Below are 20,480 nucleotides of genomic sequence, written 5' to 3'. Positions count from 1 at the left end.
CATGCTTTCTCCCCTTTCAACCTCTCAGCTGTTTTCAACAGTATTGGTACTTTTAGTTTAGTAAAGGATGTAAATACTTCTTCCACCACTGAAACTTCAGTCTTCAAATGAAAATCCCCATGAGTCTTTAGTCATTTCTAGCCGACCGTAATGAGATCAGTCGCATGGAAATATTTGAATGAATTAGTGGATTGGAAGTAAAGAGAAGATGCAAAGTAAAAAAAGAAAAAAGAAAAAGTGAGACATCAAAACATTATCATTAAATATGATTCTCCACTGAGCCACACAAGGAGACTCTCTTTGCTTGTCTGAACTGAAGATCTATAGTGACCTTGTGAAGGACTAAGCAAGCAGAGGAAATTAATGAATTCATACAGTTACTTGTATAAGAGGTTGAATCATCATTTTGTCATATTTTATTGATGTAAATGTTTAATCCCTTTCCATATTATATTTTATCTTCTCCTCCCTTGACAATACATCTACAGAATGGACAGCAGTGGGGATTATCTCCTCAGGCTGCTTTCTATGGACCCTCTCATCGGACTGAGAATATTTCAGTGGGTCCATTAAAGAACTTCAATTACACTGTCATTTCAATGACCTTGACAGAGTGATGTAAAAATCAATAGATGCCCCTGTTTTTATTTTTTTCCCAATCCATACAGGTCACTCCTCTCCCCTCTCCCACAGCTTTAATTCTTTGTTTGACAAAGGATTACTGAGCTTTATCATCTCGCTGACAAAAAACGATGCCCATAAAAGCAAAAGAACAGATTTATTTATCTCCTTCTTGATAATTTGGTCTATATATCAACCCTTCTGGGCACCAGAGCTCCCTTTAACACTGACATATTGACAAATAGAGGGTTATTGTCAACTGCACATTAAGGAGTTTCATTGTTATTGCCTTGCTCAAAGCAATACACGTAGCTTAGTGTTGAAACACTACAGAATTGTCACCGTACTGTAATTTTTGGGCACAGACACTTCAATTCAAAAAGTTCTTCTCTGTGTCAGCAGAAGTTCTCAATACTGTTGTAAATGAATCCAGCTGAGTTTAAGACAACAGATTACAACACCATGGAAACAAGCACCACACTGAGCACCCAATCATCACCAGAACAGGAACAATCCCAAAGCATATGTCTGCCAAACCAAACTGCTCTCAGTAAAGAAATTCAAAATATGAGACTTGAGACTCATTCAGTGGAACAGGTTTCTTTCTGGTATACATGCGCCATTATTAGTAGATTGGCATTTTCAGACTCATTACAGAGTCCCAAGACCAACTAACACCACTGTGACAAAAACTACTAGCTGCCAGAACTCCCTCCGATGTTCTTGGTGGCTTCACCTCCGAGGAATCATTACAGTTTTTTGTATTTGTGCCCATTTAAACGTCTCCATTTTTGAGACTGACAGCTCATTGTATGCAAGCTTTTTGGAGCAAATGACCAGTGCTGGTTTTCTATGTGACGTGTTTGCTGACAAGTGACCTCTCCTAATTGTGCAAATAATGACTATCCTGTCCAAGTAGCAAAGGCAAAAATAGATGGGAAAGTCTTACAGTGGAAGAAAAGGTGGATGGTTGGTTGCACAAAGTGTACAACTTTCACACTGGAGACTGCAGTTTGTGTCCAATCTGTAAAGTCAGTATTATTTTTAACTGTGGCCACCTTTCCCTAACCTCTACCAGTTACTTTTAGTGCCGTGTTGAAATTTCAATCACAGAATTCACAAAGAAGCCTTTTAGCCTCTTTTAGGATAGTCCAGTCTGAGTGAACCTGACAGTTGTTTCCACTAAAACAGAGTTAACAGCTAGCTGGTGAAATACGTTTAATCTTTTGTATCTGCTGGATGAGTAAAGGTTGGTAAACTCTTAGCCAACTCTTAAGCTATAACAACTTGTAAGCTTGTGATATGGTGGTTGCAATCAGCTTGTTTTGATGTTTTTCTGCCCCCTTGTTGGCAAAAATTGTTTACGGCAGCTTTATCTCTTCATAACGCCTTGAGTGAATTTGTTTAAACTTGGCACAAGCGTTAAATGAGTCTGGACTGACATGGATGCAAACTACAACTTGTCTGGCTGGGAGAGGCATACAACCGCAGGGCGATATTTCTAGCTATATATTTACTTCATCTTACAAATACAGTAAATCACACTATGGGTAATTAGGCTGAAATTCACAGAACCTCATCCTTAGATGTGTGATACCTGTGCCATATTTGAGATCAATAGTAAAAACTATCTGAGACATGATTCAGACATGAGTGCTGAACCAAGCAGCGTAAAGTTACCAAGCAACAATGGCCGTGAAAATGTTCCTTCCTCTTTATTATGAAAAGTATGTTATCAAAAGACATCTGCTGTAAATTGAAAGTTATAGATAGAAATACTTTATTTATCCCCAAAGGGAATATATATATATTATATCTATTTCTTGGTATGATATAAAATAACCTATTTGTTACCTGAATAAAGTAACTAACTGTAACAACCCAAATTTGCTGCATTTATTATTTTACATATTTAGCACCACACAGCTGAATGATCTATTCTTACTAAACTGTCAAGTAAATTAATGTTGTATATATTTTATAAACTTCTTCATCATGGTTTTTATTTCCATTCAGATGTATTCTATTGATATTTTATAACTCTTTATGGAAACTGATTAAATATAATATCAAAAATAATACCCCATGTTGGCTCCCACTTCTTTTACTTTGTTGGCATTAGATCCTACATTTCTATCTTCTTAGGTAACTCTGAAGTTACACAGCGGCATGGACTGTACTTCACATCTTGTTTATGTTAAGTGCTGAGGAAAACACCCACTGAGAAAGATTTACCTGCATGAGGCTGATGATTTTTTTGCTAATAAAAAGCAATATTTGCATAAAATATTGTAGATGTATTAAAGATAATCTATGGAGTTGGACTGCATTTATTATCCTGATAATTATTCAGCCAGTTAGTCTACCTCTGAGGGTGTAATATAACTTGAGCCCAATGTTGTGTTTTGTCGTTTTCTTTTCTTCCACTTCCAGGGCTACATATGCAAAATAATTAGCAAACATTAGATAGTTTAACATATAGGGATAGCGGCTTTCAATGTATGCTTTTGTCTAGAGTTTACCTGCAGATTAGTTTGAATTTGCTCTCTAATTGCTTTAAGTACAATATTTTGTGTGTTTGTTTTCTTGTTATTAATGTTTGCATATATATTTGTAAACCATTACAGAAGTTCATGTACAAAGGCTTCTTCTCAGAGTCTAAATTTCTTGGGACGCCGCTGTTGACTTTCCCGTTTAGTATTCATCTATCTGATGCTCCTTTCATTTGAATACTAGGTGCCAAGTGCAGTTCTAATGTTCATGAATAACTCATGTTTTACCCAGGGGTTTTTGTCTAATCTTAGACATTTAAGGGAAGCACAGAGATACAAATGGAAAATGTGGATTTAGTCTAATTTAAATGAGCAGTCTCATTCCTTCGTCTGAGCCGCTTCAAAGATATATTCGGCTTAGAATTTTTAACCATAACTAGCTTGGTTCAACTGAAGTGAAATACATACCAAACACTGTTAAATATATTATATGGAGGTGCGTTCTAAATATCCTGTAGTAGGGGTGGACCATCATCATGTAGTCTGTCCTTTTTACAGGTTATCTAGCTTTTGTGTTATGTTGCTTAAATTTCTCTCTCTATACTTAATTCATATTTGTATTCGGTCCACCTCTATTGTTTCTCCACAGTGTAATTTTATAACATCTATTGCCTGTCCATCCCAGAAGAGGGATCTGTAATCCAATTCTGTTGATATTTCTTACTTTTTACCCTTTAAAAAAAGTTTTTTTTGTGAGTTTCCCCATAACCAATTCAATGGAGGGCATCACAGACTGTACAGATCGGAAGGGCCTTGGAGCCAAATGTGTGATTTCAGGCTGTACAAATTTAATTTAATTGACTTCACGCCAGAAAGAAGAAAAACTTAGTGGAGGAAAAAACTGGTTCAGGAAACAGTTTACATGTAGGAACAGATAATAAAACATGCATCCTTGGCAATCAGTAGTCTCCTTAATACCACAACATCCAGGTTTATCCTGGGGCTCTCAAATTCATAAATGCACCCCTGATTTCAGCCAGATTTCAAACCATACAGTGCATTGTTTTTTCTAGACCTTTAGTAATCTCCAGTGATTCCAAAGTAGTATGAAAATAAATGAAAATTAGTTTTGTGCACTACAATTATAAACAGGGGTGATTCTGAAAATCTCAACTGTGATGCATTTAAGGATATTAGTACATTCAACATTATAACTGGTGAAAAGTATTACATTAATGTTTTGTAAGAAATTAAACTAAGACAAACAGTAGGATTAGAATTTAGGGTTTAATATAAATTTGTTCATATTAAGTAAATTTGTTCATTATTTATTCTCAAAACTGTCCTTCAGTGTACAAACTTTTGCTTGCTACTACATTACCCTGCAAACAGAACTTTGTCAAACCTCTGAAGGCAACAGTGTTCACTGTGATTGATTACCTATCTTAAAATAAATATTTGTTTTTTTGCAAGTTGATTTTCATACTGTTGTAAAATTAATTGAAACCAACGGTTGCCCAGAAGCTATGGAGTCTTTAGTAGTAGTAAAATAGCTAGAAACAGCCATTGCCACTAGTATGATCCTCTGTGACTGGTACATTATAGGATTTACCAGCCACTGCACCTGAAAAAGAACAGGGTTTGTTTTCTGCCCTTGCTGACCGTAAGTTGGCTGATACAGGCAGTGGTCTCCTCTCTCTGTGCCCATCTGTGTCTCTTCCTGCTTCATCTCTCAGGTTAGGCAGCGATATCCATGCATCAGACACTCCTCTGAGGGCGCCTCATGGCTGTGGCTGCAAGTCTTCCAAACGGGTGCAGCTGTCCTGGCAGGATGCCTGAAAGTTAAGCTCTGATCTGGCTACACAAGAGGCCTTTCTCTCTGCAGTCAGTTCCTTAGGTTTCTGCTCACATGACATGACACAGTACTGCTCATTGTCCATGGGGAAATTCAGTCTGAAAAGATTCAGAAGTTGTTTGGAACAGAAACAGTATAGTGCATGTCATACTAAATAGTAGGCAAGAGATAAATGAACACAGACGAGTTAGCATCTGTGCACTTGTTCACACAGCTAATAAAGCCATAATTTACAAAATACAGACAAAAAGTCAGTTTTATAGCTGTTAACATTTTCTGCATGTTTTCCAACTATTATAGAAAATAGTCATTTATTGAATTATTTTCAACATTCTGCACTTTCCCCATTATGGTAGACATGTAAGGGATAATGCCAGATGAAGTATTCATGATCAGAAATTAATGGACAAGGTGGAGGCCAGAACCTCTGCAAAGTCCATTCATTCCTGATTATGGACACCTCAAAGGGCATTATCCCACTTATACCATGGTCACGTACGAAATGAAAAAACAAAAAGATCATTATTTTATTTTCTCATGTGTATTGCACATGTTTTTTTTTACAAGCCCTGGTTTCCCTGGTAACGGTAGCAGTTTAACTGATCATTACCATCCCATAAGGTTCTAATGCAATGGAAAAATTCTTAACTACAGACCATGGCATAAATATATCGAAGGTAGTGTACTAAACTGACAGTTGATGGAAAAATCTGTTAAAATGGTTTCAGTTTCATCACACTGGAGAATAAATGTAGATTTGAACTCTGCAGGCGGTTTTGGATGTGTAAAGTTGGTGTTAGAGTGTGAACAGATGTTGCATCATTTCAATCTGCGACATACCTGTGCCCATTGTTCATCCTGTGAATACATCTAATATTTGAACTAGTTTGATGTATTTGTTTGGCAGCCTCATTTGATCGTTTTCTTCCCCATAAAATGAGTGCATTACTAATCCTAACAAGAGCAGGGGGATAGAAATCATTAAAACCTTCTTTTCAGAGACATTTAGCTCCTTAAGGAAATGCATTTCTTAGAAATCTGTCAAGAGTTCTTCATCTAATTCACACTGTGTGAACTCATTCATTACTGATTGCCTGGAGCTCTCTTTTGCAGATAATATAGTTACACTTCTTAAAAAGAAAGTGATAATTCTGCTTTGTGTAAGATCATCACCTAAAGGTTGTGACATTAAACGTTTCTATATATGGACTGATTTTGTTTAAACTCACTGACATACAATGATATCAAGAAAAGGATAGAACTGTTTTGTTAGACATTTAAAAATGTGAGTAAACTTGATGACGATGCAGAAAAGACATTTTTGCACACAGACATTTATTGTTGTTATAAAATCCTCCCTCAGAAAGCATTTGAAACAGCAGTAAAGCAAGCTGTGAAGTGACAGCTGTCAGATGATTTCTAGTGCGAAGATGGTTTACTGTGGCAGAAAAGTACTCAAGGTGTCATCAAACAGCCATGACATGAACACTGTAGTCGTGTTGTTAATTATCAAGCAGTGGCATTAAATTGAATGGTCCCATGACACCAAACAATATGTACATGAATGCATGTGCAGGATTTAGCTACACATTTCACATTCACTTGTGCAAGAGAGTACAGGTTCGTGGATTTTGTCCATTCTCACTTATGGGCAGTTTTTGTAAAGCTGTACAGTAAAAAGTCTACACAGCAGGTTACTGAATCACAATATAGGCTGCTACCCATTTGAGGTAGTTAAGTACACCACCCATTTGGTGCTGCTGCTTTCAATATCTTGCATATCAGCATGTAGTGCAATCTTCCATCATCATTATACAAAAGGCATTTTCACTTATACTTGACCTTACAGCGCAGAGAGCATGTGACAATGAACAAGATTTATACCAGCTACTGAAATATAAATAGATTAGGCATGAGTGGGTGTAAGAAACTGTTTGAATAACCTGACAGAGATGTGTTAATTTCACTTCATGTCATTGTTCCTCCTGCCTGTGAGATACTGTAAACAACGCCAGTGCAAAAAAGGGAACTGCTCCCAAAGACATACCTTGCCCAAGGGGGTAACCCAAACAAGCAATGCAATAAAGAGGTATTAATTATCATGTTATTAACATTACATAATCAATTGAAATGGACAATCCAAGATAAACTCTCTCATTCTCATTTCTTATCAGCTGACTGTAGGCATTTACTCCTTGAGTTAAACCAATCAGATGTAATAATAATCTCCTCCAGCCAATCATGTTGCTGCTGTCACAGTTTGAATCCGTTCTCCTCTCTGCTGCTTTCAGCTGTCATTTAGTGTGAAATCAATGCAACCCTCCTCAACCCCATTAACCTGCAGTTCATCATATCCAGTGCCCAGGTTGAGCTCATCAGAAGACCACTCCTCATCACATCCAGATCTTCAGCATTCTCTTCTTTCCTTCATCATCATCACCACCACCAGTGTCTCAATCAGGGGGTTTCCCATACTAATCACAGCTTCATCAACCCATTTCCAATACCATGATTTCACAATCGTTCTAACAGCCAAAGACTTTTCACACTTTTCATTTTTATTGTGCACATGTGAATTAAATACATTTGTTCATTCAGTCTCTCCTGATATTAAATATTGAAAAGTTTACCTGAGACTTCTGTAATCCTCAGAGAACCACAGGACTCCTAGAGCAATCATAAAAACATTATTACAGGCAATTTAAAAGCAGAAAAATCATAGTTCAAATAGAAATAAAACACAAAAAACATCGCAACCTGAAGCTTGCACTCTGTTCAAGCGGGCATGGTCTTTTCAAGCTGTGAGCCCACAAACAAACCAAAGGGTCAGAGTAAAGAAAACAAAAAAAGTATGATGATGGGAGAAACTTGACTGAGCTGGGGGGGCGCAGGAGATACAGGAGTACAGGCACAGATCCTATTTAAAAGCTTACCCTTGATAGGTTGATGACATGTTGGTCAATTTGACTTTGATATACAGTTAATCCCTTAAGGAGGGTTTATTCTTTGCACCATACAGGAATGACTCATGGAAATAGAGCAGAGAAAATTAGTACATTATTATGTGTGGAGAACTTTCACAACATAAAGGAAATTAAACTGCACAAAGAAAAGAATACAACTAATTTGTGTTTCTTGAAATAACATTAACATGGTCACTTATGTATAATCCCTGTGGCCACTGAAACATTTCTTAGGGCAATACAATTAGAAAATAGTCCCTCTTTCCTCTTTTCCTGAATAACATTCTGCAGTTTGCTGGCTTTCACTTGACAGTAATTCCTCTCACACGGATGCCCTGACACACAAACAAAGAAACACAGATTTGCTTAAATAAAGCAAAATAAATATCGTCTAGAGGTTAATACTTGGTGGGTGGGATGCAGGTGCAGATTATGTAAGGCTCAGATTAAACCTCAAAGCATCCTGGCAGACGTTCTGCGCCTTTAAAATAGCACGTCCCTATAAATTATTGGGGCAAACCACTTCAGTGAAGTGTGTGTGTGTGTGTGTGTGTGTGTGTGTGTTAAATTTGCAATGCATCTGATCTCATAATTCATCCCCTTTAATGAATGAACTGCTTTGCCCTGATAAAAACCCATGGATAAGATCAGTTGGTTTTACTGCGCAGTGTACGTAACTTAACATAGATGAATTTAACTGCTCCTCATGAATCACCACACCATGCACCAGTCTTGCTGAATATTACAATGTGCTCTGCCCGGATGCTCAGCGCTCCCACAGATTGGAAGCACACACAATTGTGCTATTAAATATCAAGGCCTTTGCATTTAGTTGAGAGGAGGGCGGCCATCTAAATATTTAACATAGGACTATAAATTAACTACAGCAAGCAATTTGAAGAGGAAATGCTCTGAGTGCCGGTGCATTAGTGTTTTGGGCTTCATACAAAACTGCTGTACAATATTTAGGGCTGAACTAATGGAGAATTGTTGGAAATGTTGAGTTTTAGTTTGTTTCAGAGCTTTAAAGCAGCAACAAAGTCGTGCTGCAAGTTTCTATCTCTATCTAAACACAGGAGGTGATTTAGATGCGTTCTTCAATCGTCCATCTGAAGGAACAGATATGCTAGCTGTCTACCCAGGCTGTGTAATGGCTTACATTGTATTTGGAAGAGTTTTTTTGTACTTCAAGTCTTTTTTCTTCTGTTTTACGCACATAACTACAGACCCACACTCAGTACAGTGCCAAACTCCTCCTGTGTACAATACTGAAACTGCTGCTCTGCTAACGTGCTGTCGTCGCTACACCTTCTATGTGCCGTCAGTTTTAAATGTTTGTGATTCTTTGAGTAAATGTGAGTTTATAGATAATATAATAGATGAACAACAATTTTTAATATTCAAGTGACACCATGAATTATGAGTCTTTTACAGCAGGAGCCAAGGAGGAAGCCGTTTGTCGTCATTATAGAGCTACAAAGTCTGCAGAGGGAGGAAGTCTGGGTGGATGGATAGTAGGGTTGTAACGGTATGTGTATTGGTTCCGAACCGTTCGTCTATTTAAAAATAGAATATTTATGTTTACTACTTGCAGGTGTGGAACAGAAACTCTACAGTGAGTTTTACCTGGAACGTTTTGGTCGATCTGTATGCAGACACTGTTCAATTTAAGTTGGGTATGTCTGTGGAAACATTTAAAATGTGTAATTTACGAGGATATCACCCGAATGTGAGTATGAGCGTAACGAGAGTGTCAAAGTATCACAGTGTCAAAGCAATAACTACTAGTGCTATAGAGTGTTTATGGCTGTGGATATGCAGCCATACGCGGTTGTAGAAAATACAGGATGAAAGCACATGGTGCTTGAGCCCCGCTACAATGTGGCGTCACATATGCATTTTAGTCCGTCTGTTGTGCTGCTCTGTTTAAACAAGCAGAAGTTGCAGCTGTTCAGGAATTAACAGGTCAGACTCTTATGAGGGAGAATTATTGACATTTGTATTGTGTATGTAATGAATCTTTGTTATTGACAATTAACTCTTACTCTCTTTCTTTTACCCATGAACAAGATCATTCCCTAACCTTAAAGAAAGTACTTATTTTGACCCAAACCATCTTTCCCTAAAAAATAATAATACTGTAGAGTTGCAATTTTTTTTTTTTTAAGGCAGACGCAAATCAGAGATCACATGTATTGTTCTGCAGGTGATATTACACATTGCATTTTGTGTTTTATCTGGAGGACTTGTTGAAAAGAGGCTGGTTGGTTTTTAGGTTGACCAATGATCGAAAGAAAAAAGGAATAAAAAATAGTTTAGTATATCAATTTGTTGAAACTGGTTTATATATGAATCTGATGAATCTGATTTATTTAATACAATAATTTCTTCATCAGTTTTGAAAGGTATCTAATTAAGGTTACATTCATTTCAGCTGGCGATGAAAGCCAAAGCCTTGCCATCATCTTGCTATAGTAATCAATAATATTGTAAATCTAATAATATCTTGTTGATGGAAATGTTTCAGCGAGTGGCCAGACCTTTTAAATGACCCTAGTACTTTTATTGGGCTCAGGGTTTACAAATCCAGGTGAATGCCAACTGGAATCAGTCTGAAATGCAGAGGAACATTTTACAAACTTCTTTCCCCAGAGCAGCTTATTATTTGTGGCGCAGTTTTTAAAGAATGATGATTGTACAGCCTTTCACTGTGTTACAATCAAAGCAGGAAATCAAAGGCTGCATAAGTAAAGAATGAGGTCACACATTCTGCTCTTTGTTATCCAAGCATTTTTTGTTCATTTTGAAAAGCACATTTGTACAGTGTGTTTCAATATCACCTCAGATTACTGTGTACCAAATCATTTTCAAAGCTAATATTTAATATATATATATTATTATTATTTCTGGTGTATATACAGAAATCAGTTTCACCTTTCTACAAAAGCCCCCTTTCACATAACCAACAAAATCTGCTCATTAGGTTCTTACATAAAAGCCTCAGTATGCTTTCAACAAACTAGGTCGGGTCATCTGATGTCATCTATAGGGACAGGATACCCAGGGTTTTTTATTTTAAACCCGAATAGCTGCATTTCCCCCACATGGTACAACTCAACTTGACTCGACTCCTCTTGACACGCTTTCGGTACCTCTACTTCATTTCCCACTCTAGATAGTGCTTTGCATAGTACCCCCTCAACGTAGGCGGAGCTGATTGTCATAGCAACACAGTTGGAAAAGAACCAGGAAACAACACACAGGAGCTTTACTTTGGTTTGAGAAGCTGCAGCCCTTTATTCACTGACAAACCTACACTGTACGTTTACTGCCCGATTGATAACTTCACTGCCCATGCTTTCCTCTGCTCCACTCACATTCACCTTCACTCTCTCTGTCTTTCGCTCATCCACACACTAACTACGCACACAAAAAGGAGCTACTATGGTAGGTGGATGGTGTTCTTAATATGTCTTCACTTTGTCAGTTGACCACGGCGTGGTTTTGTGGGCTGCCATTATTGTGGTCGTTATTGATGGTAGCTTTGACTTTGTGTAGGATGTTCCATGTTGCATGACCAATCAGTGGTCTGCAGGGTTTTCACGTCATGTTTTAGAAGCTCGCTTGGAACCTCGACTGAAGTGGTACCAAATAAAAGTACCAGGGTGAGCTGTGCCATGAGGTGGAAAAGCGGCTTAAGATCATCAGACCGCTCGTTCCTGTGGCCCTGTTGGAGCTACTTTTAGAGATGTCACTGTGTTTCTAGGTCTCAGCATGCGGTAGGGTGATTACAATGTCAAAATAAAACCTTAGTTTTCCTTACTGGAAGGAGAACAAGGATTTGGTAAATATGAATGTACTTTCACCTTACCTTACATGTACCATATATCACCATGTCAGGTGGAAAAATCTGGGTGTAAGGTAGAAGAGTGAGAAGCAGTTCTTTGGCCACCAGCACAAGAAGGTAAAAACTTTATTGTCAACTGATGCAACTGCACGTGTGTGAGTCTCTAGTTCACAGCATATGAGCTGCCATCTCAGCCAGGCATCAGCTGCTGAGACAAAATGCTATTTATAACTTGGTGAAAGTCTATGAATTTCTGAATGCTGGCACAAATAAATAGGAAATTCAAATGAGTGAGACACTTATTTTGGATGCAGGAGAAAGTACTCTTGACCATAGATTGCAGCAGGTAGGCTTTATTTTTTGTGTGAATTTCAGTGTGGTTGCGTGAAATTTAGTGAAATGAGCACCATGTTTTAAAATGCAAATGAATGCCTTGTGTGGGAAAATGAAATATGTTCGTCTACCACAAACGTGTCAGAGACAAACAGGACCACTCGGGCAGAAGTTTGACACTGAAAATGGTGCAGTGGAAAGTGGGAGTGTGGAGGTACAAAGGGCAGGTGGAAAGATACATTTACTTTTAACTACACCAGCTCAGGTTAAATGTCAGTGTGGCGCGGGTGCTCCGTGGTTAGTTCTGTCACCTCCACAGCCAGCAGGTTTCATGTTCACCATGTGTCTGCGTGGGTTTCCTCCCACAGCCCAAAGACATAGAGGCTAAGTGAAATGGAGACACAAATTGCCTGTGGGTGTGAATGTGTTTGTCTGTCTCTGTGTGTTACCCCTGTGATAGATGGGTGACGTGCACGGTCTACCTTGCCTCTCCACCTGTTACTCATGATGAAATAGGTGGTTCAGAAAATGGATAGATAGGACCGGGTATCGTGGGTCCAGAGGGAGCCGCGAAACATGTGACAAATTGCATGTGATGTCGCTGACCAAAGTGGGATCAATTTTGATCCTCTGTGTACTCTTAAGTACAGTTTGAAGGTACTTGTACAGTACTTGATTGTTTACATCTTATGCTTCCAATCCTCTTCATTTACTTACTTCACTACAGTTCATTTAGCTGATAGCTAATAGTTAACAGTCAGGTGACATTTTTCTGCAGAAAATGTACTTAGATTTAATACTTTAAGTATATTTTGCTGATAATACTGTGTACTTTTACTTCAGTAGGGTTTTGAATAGAGGACTTTAACTTGTATCTTTAGATTGTGTTATTGGTACTTTTACTTAAAGGGTCCAGTGTGTAGGATTTAGTGGCATCTAGTGGTATACTTGCAGCATTTCCCTCACCTTCACCCTACCCACGCAAAGGAGAAACTACGGTGGCTATGAGTCGCCAAAAAAACGTAAAAAAAAACAGCTATTTAGATTGCTACTGTAGAAACATGCTGGTTCAACATGGCGGACTCCATGTGAGGTGACCTGCAGCATCTGTAGATAAAAACGTCTCATTCTAAAGAAACAAAAACACAGATCTTATACACTAAACAGGGTTATAAATATTATATTCTCTTTCTGCCAATAGATCCTCCTTAATGTTACTCGCTGGATCTTTAATTAAGGATATGGATACTTCTTCCACCACTTTTGAATCATAATTTAGTCCAATTAAGCTAACCTACCAAAACTACCAGTGAACCAAACAATCTGCATTTGAAATCAGTGTACAATATATTGTATGTAGATGATGTGTGTTATATCAGTCCAAATGTGTCACAGTATGAAGTATGGAACATAAAGCTCTGGTTCTCTGTGTATTAGTTGCACATGACATTTTCTGATTATAATAATTGGCAATTAAAGGGATTGTGATTCAGAATTGTTTGGGCACAAGCCAAGCATTTGAACCAACTTCAGAAAGCACTTAACAGCTTATTATAGTTCAAATCCTGTGCTGCAATACTGACCATGCAAAGACAATTCAGGGAGGCAGAGACTAAAGCCAATGAAGGGCACCTTCAGATTTAAGTTCAGAATAAAAGTTTTAATTGTTGTTTTTATGTATATGCTACCCAAATGATGTTTAGATATTTACAATAAAAAAATAAAAATGATTTTAAGAGGGCTGTTGGTGAGTGGCAGGTAGGAGTAGTTCATTTACATGAGGCTCATTGTTCTCAGTTTTACTGATTTTCACCAGCATCAACTGCCAGATTGAACCTGACTTTCACAAACATTTCTGTGCCCACATACTCCAGAGTTGTTGTGCTTCCTGCTGCAAGAAGACACTGATTCCAGCAGTAAGCAAGGTCACTGTTCACTGTTCAGAAAATGCTTCTGTGAGCTGTTGATTATGCACCAGACACAAATAAAAAGAAGAAAAGACTAAACTGCTGTGCATTGTGTTTGTGCTGCAAATTAAAAGTATTTTTAAATTCATATTTATACCTACTATATTATGGATTTTTGACTGTTTATATTTAGAAACATTTAAACTGAAAATAATAATAATGATTGCACTATGATGACCATCTAGTAGATTAATTCTAATTACGCTTTCAGTCCCAGCATACTTCTGATTGTTAGGGGTTTTTCCTCTGTGTTAAGCATGGGTTTGAATTCAGTGAAACAGTGTAGAAACAAATACTCATCTATTCTGTCTTGTGCCAAATCCAAAATTTGTAAATTAAGTCTATGAAAAGCTTTGCAGCACAGTCAAAGGCTCCCTTATGGTCTTCTGATCTGTGCCATGAAAGAAAAATAGCATTTGGAGGCCAAATTACCCAATACTTCATCAGGTAGCCTCAAGGATCAATGGGTATATTAATATAAATCCCCTGTGCATTCCATGTGAGTGACTCCTCTGTATCTCTCTGAACGCCATATTGATGTTGCGATATTGCAGTTCATATGCTGACATTGATCCACAGGTGTTGTTTGTTGACTAGTTAAATGTTTGTTTATTGCTCATAACAATGCAAATAATTTGAAGACATGTATCAGTTTCCCTGGAAAATAGAAATCATTAATATCATACCATAACTCTATGTATAGTGATCGACAGCAGGTTTACCTTAGAAGGATCTGTATTCATCAAATTCTGATTATAGATGATGTTTATTTCACAATTTTATTTTCTGTAACCAGTTTCAAGTGGTTGAAACTTGTAAGCCCCGGAAATACATGCATGTATGAATGAAACAACTGACAAAATAATGCAATTTGGGTAGATTTTTGCATTTAACATGTGGGGTCTGTCTCTGCCAGGAAGATTCAGTTCATGTCAGGTAAGCTAAATGAATCAAAGAGCAGTATAGCTGAAAGAAATGGGTTGCAAATGTATAAACTATATGGAATTATCTGACCTTCAGGTCATAATAAGAAGGGCTTGACACACATCATGTACCAGCAGGAAAAGAGATGCACAAGGACGTGGCACTCGTCTTCACTTTTGCCTTGCTTTCTCCTCCTCTACCAGCGTGACAAATCCATTGCTGAAAAGAAGTGACGTTTCAGAGACCTTGAAAATCAAGCGGCAGCCCTGGTGGTATGACGAGCCGTGAAGCAAGCGGTGTTGCTTGGTTTCAGTTCACAATGCAGTAACAACTGGTCCTGACGCATTAACAAATGAAGACGGATTGCGTATGATGACACAAGTCGAGTTTAATTCGCTCTTTTGCCATAAGGGGAAAGAGCAGAGGGAGAGAGATGTATCGTGAGCATGGAAGTTAACTCAATATATAACAAAGCCCAGAGGTGTGGCTTTGATCTTCTCTTGCAGAGAGTTGTGACATTCACTGTTCCAGCATACATGAACTCAGGTGGCCCTTCGCACAATAGCACGGGAAAATAACTTCATCACACAGACTAAATAAGGAACTCCTGAAGTCCCTGTAGAATCTGGAAAAGGAAGAGGATGAAACAACCGAACACAATTGTATTATTCTTCCCTGATGTTGTGTTCATTTTAGATAGAAAAGAGCGCTGCTGACTGAGACCTGCATGCATTGTAAATCTCTTATCTCTCCGCAGCACAGGTGGGGTCAGCTCGTTTTCAGTGCAATCAATTCAAAATGTCAGCAGAAATTCCTGGTTTATTTTCCACAGTTGGAACGTTCAGTCTCATTTATTTGTCAGTGGGTTGGATATATGTCAAGCCAAGATTCTTGTTACACAGCAAACTACATAACTACTCCTCCTGCAGCGCACACTTTTGTCAACAAGCATGATTCCCACTCTATACTGGCCTCACCATGTGCTCCACAAGACCTATAGCTAATAGGAAAAAAAGATAAAGAAAATATATTCTAATAGTAACCAAATGATCTTTTCTCTTGTTAATTGATATACCTGGTGCAAAAATGTTTTATGTATCAGTAAAATGTTCATCGACAAAATATTTCAGTTATTCCGCCAAAATACACCAATGTAATCTTACAATACAATATTCCACTTGTAGTGACGACTGCATTATTCATTTTTATGGTTATGTTTACGTTTGTGATGTTTTAGCAGCACTACTACTCAGCCAAGTCAGCATTAGCCTAAGGCATAAGACTTTTATTTTTATTAACATTCAACTGAAATCACAACCACAGTTAGGGAGTCTGGATGCCCGCCTTTAGCTAACACTGCTGGCCTATAACTGTCACCACAGCGTAATTAGGAAAACAATTCGAAATACAAGCATAACTTCTGGGAGACAGGGTTGCTTTTTTTTTTTTTTTTTTTACATTTTCCATAATTTTAACTCTTCTGTAATCTTCCTATTCTATATGCACCTCATGTCCTTCGTGTCAGAAATGACCTGCCCTGGCTTTCCCACGATGATAAATCCTCTTCATTAAATTTTAAATACAAAATCTATTTTGTATGAAGACACAGTCTGTCACTCATCAACAACCTCTGAGAATTAATCTGTTTTTTTTTCTAGCAGCCTATACACACCTCCTTTTCGCACCAAACACATCCCAATAAATATTTTTTGTTATGCTGATGTTTGCTCAAGACTCCTCTGAGCCACTTGCTTTGGCAGTCTCTATATGCTGTGTGTGTGTGTGTGTGTGTGTGTGTGTGTGTGTGTGTGTGTGTGTGTGTGTGTGTGTTAGGGAGGGAGACTGAGAGAGAAAAACAATGGTTCCTGTGTGTGTGCACATTAAATAGCCTCAGGTTAGCATCCATGCTCCATGGTAACTCTAGACTCAACAACTGCTGGATCAAGAAAAGTCAGACAATCTAACATGATGGTGAGCTGATTTTTTCTGTTTTTTGGGGGGATGGCAAAAGTTAGATAAAAGCCATCAGTTTCATTGTTTTAAAAATCAAGATGGTTTTCACTTCTGTCAAACTCAGACTTCCTTTCATTCAAGGTGGTACAACAGAAGATATTTTGAAATCAGTGTCTTTGTCAGACTCATTCACTCTGAATGCTGTAGAAAAATCAATTTGATTGTCTATCACTGTAAATAAAAAGCAGACAAAGACGCTGCAACAGCATTAACATAAGACTTCAAACGTTTTGTTCAAATGACACTCATTCATGTTCTGCATCAGATGAACATCATCTTCCACTTTGTGTATCACTGTAGTTCTTTCGAGCAGCACTGCACTGTTCAGTGTGGGACTTTGAGTGGTTGACAGAGTCGGCCTAACCAATTCACTGAAAGTTGAAAACAGTTTGAGGAGTCTGAGGTGAGGACATCGAGGACGGAACAGAGCAGACTTTATATTGTCCTACAGGGCTGTTGCATGCTCATACATGAGTCACAAGTGTAGTACTTGTTTGTTGGGACAACGTGGACCGTTGTCCCAACATGTGTAAAACACATTTGGTATGATTTAACTGGACTTTTATTATGACAGGTCACTTCCCTTCACTTCTCATCCGATCACTTCCAGTGACCGTAATCTGATACACTTGATGACACGATGACCATTTAACAAAACTTATGGGAACCCCATAAATTGGCTCCCTTAACTCTTTTTCCAGGTCTCTCACCCACCCTGGCTGACAAGCTCCCGAACCTCGGTGTGGCCCGGCCCGCTGAAGAATGCAGAAGAAAGGATTAAAGCGTGGCACAAGAGCCTGCCTTTTCCTTCAGCGTTCAACGTACTGGGCACAGATAGTTTCAGATAACTTAACAGGGTTAATGGCTAAGGACTATTTAACTACTGTGAATGATACTGTACTGATGTGTTTTTATTCAGGTTATTGTGGTTATTGTATTCTGTTGTTGATTTGATTAATGCAGGTTACTGTAGTAACTGTCGTCTCTGAGACAGTACTGTGGTGTAGTTTAATGTTATGCTTCACACAGACACCGTCTTTGCATGCAACTAACTCCCTTTCAACACACACCTTTTTCTTTAGCTGAGCTCCTTTTAATTCGATCGGATATTGTGTGTTTCTATCTGTTTTGCCTTTATTATAATTTAAATAAATGTTTGTGTTTACACCTATTTAAGTGTGGGTGATACCAGCCTCTTCTATGCAGAATTCCAAATGCTACCGCTTAAACTATTGATACAGTTTTTTTGTTGTAATTATTAATTTAATTATTAATCAGATTTCCAAATTGAGAGTTTAGTGGTTTTTATGAGACTTAATTAATCAGTTAGTGACTATTGTTTCCCTTCTTTAAGGGTGATGCCCTGAGGATCTTTAATGCTAATTAAAGTCATTATTAATTATCAATGATAATTAATCAAATTGAATAGCCAACCTTTAATTGATTGCAGCAACACAGTTTGGTACCGCTGTGATGACCATAGCACCTACAGTGAAAAGTGTCAAAATTAAATGGCATAATGTTGTAAATCACAGATTGCATGTGGAAAATTTGGAGAAAGTGGCCCCTGAACCAGAGGGGATTAAGGAGCCTGAGGGGATGGGGAGGATGCTGATGCTGCTGGTGTAGTGTGTGTAAATAGCTTTGGGCCACAGGAACAACAGGGACATCATGGACAGAGTGGAAATCTCATGAACTGGGTGATTCAGGGGCCCAGTTCACCAGTGTTGCCATATGCCAGTTATGATTTGCAACATAGATGAGATAATTTCCTCTAACATGTCAAAATCAGTACATGTTAAAGCTAATACAAAACCAAACCTGTGCATGAACATAAAAGTCTTCTAAGATTGAAATGTATCTGCAGCTTTTGAGCGACGAGCATTTGTGAAATATGTCGTTGTCCCAATTTGCAATGCAAGAAGTGCTCACATATCGCTTTTGTGAAATGTGCCTCAGGATGATGGTAAATGCTCACACCAAGACCTGACCATTAACACTGAGAATACCTGTGTATGACCATGGCGACAAGCTGCAACATCTGGACATTCACCCCTTCCTCACTGGGCCACTTGTTTACAATACGTTCCCCAGTGTGGACAGCTGCAACTCCCTCTCTGCCGGAGTCCAGATGTCTGCCATCAGATCCCTGCAGCTAGTCCAGTTTTCCCCTGCCTGTCTGGTGTTTAACCACACTAATTCTCTTCTCTATTCACTATGCTAGCATCCCGTAACAGTTTCATTCAGTTGGCTGCATTCAGCCAGACTCTGCTGCTGGCCTCCAGGGCACTGAAGGGAACGGCTCCTTTCTGCAGTTCTTCCAAGCCTACGGTCAAACCCTAAACTCCGGCTCAGCCATTGTGCTTCGATTTCTCTTCTCTGTTCTGGCCCCACAGTGGTTGAATGAACTCCACACTATAAAGTCAGAACAGCAGAGTCACAGCCCATTCACTGCTGCAGGCTGCAAAACCTTTTCAGAAACAACACCTACACACCATGCTAGCACTCACTAACATTTTATTCCCTTAAAAACTGTGAGACAAAATCCAGCTCTTGTTCCTGTCATTGTAAGTTGCTTTGGACAAAAGCATCTCCTAAACAAGTGTAATGTAACGGATTTTCAATTATCAATGATAAGGTGAAATGAGGACTCCTTAACATCTAATAGTGAAAGCTTTAACATTGTCTTATTTACCTTAACCATTACATTTGAACGTGACTAATGATACTAATATAGAGAAAGGAGAACATAAGTGAGTTTGCTGACACAATAAATTGTAAAGAGGTAGATCTTGAATGATGCCGGGGCAGTGTTAATGGTCTACTAATGTTATCACAACGGTGGAATCCACTTTAGCAGCTAAGTAACAAAGCTGTAAGCAGTAATTAAAAACATCCCAAGGCATCTATTGAAAGTAAAGGATGAGGAAAGTGCTTAAGGGAGAGGTAACCAGATTCCACCAGGTCATGGAAGCCATACAGTGTGTGGGAAGGGGACAGAGTGCAAAGAGAAGGTGTTGATGACTTATGGTTGGTAGGCAGAGTTCCTTCAAGGATACAATCTTTGTTTGGTTTAACTGTGTGCATTGTTGCAGATTGTAGGAGGATTCTTCAAAGTCAGAGACCGACTAGATAACATCAGCTCAGCGAGGACAAGCTGAACAAAAGCAAAAGTGTGACAATACCTAATGAGGGAAGTAGCACAGTGGGGAGTTGGAACTTGAATGGACAGTCTGTGTAACAGAGAATGAGAAAAGGGTTTAAGCAGTTAAACAGACATTGTGCTATGCAGAAGAAAAATATGGAAGGTACGCAGGAGGACAAGGTTAGGACTGTGTTTCCAACATCTACAACTGAAAGTGAAGTGTGTTTAACCTGAACACAAAGCAGATTTTTGCCTCGTCTTATTATGCCGGCTCAAGTTCTTTTGCACTAACACCCAATGGTACTGCATGTGCAGGTGTT

At 38.5% G+C, this 20,480-nt stretch overlaps 1 protein-coding gene across 2 annotated transcripts in view; it reads right to left on the bottom strand.

The window, feature by feature from the left end:
• Positions 1 to 20,480, bottom strand: part of lingo2 (leucine rich repeat and Ig domain containing 2) — a 280,055-nt gene that overhangs the window by 50,250 nt on the left and 209,325 nt on the right. Inside the window, exon 5 of one of the 2 annotated variants that reach the window (XR_007887016.1) lies at positions 7,599 to 7,635. The exons of the other annotated variant lie outside the window; for it this stretch is intronic. The gene's annotated coding sequence lies outside the window, so the exon portion shown is untranslated. The remainder of the gene's footprint in view (positions 1 to 7,598; positions 7,636 to 20,480) is intronic. 2 annotated transcript variants of the gene reach the window in all.

Source organism: Dicentrarchus labrax, unplaced genomic scaffold, assembly GCF_905237075.1.
Source record: "Dicentrarchus labrax unplaced genomic scaffold, dlabrax2021, whole genome shotgun sequence".
NCBI classification, from domain to species: domain Eukaryota; kingdom Metazoa; phylum Chordata; class Actinopteri; family Moronidae; genus Dicentrarchus; species Dicentrarchus labrax.
Note: the sequence above shows the minus strand (reverse complement) of the source record. Positions and strands in the feature narration are given on the sequence as shown.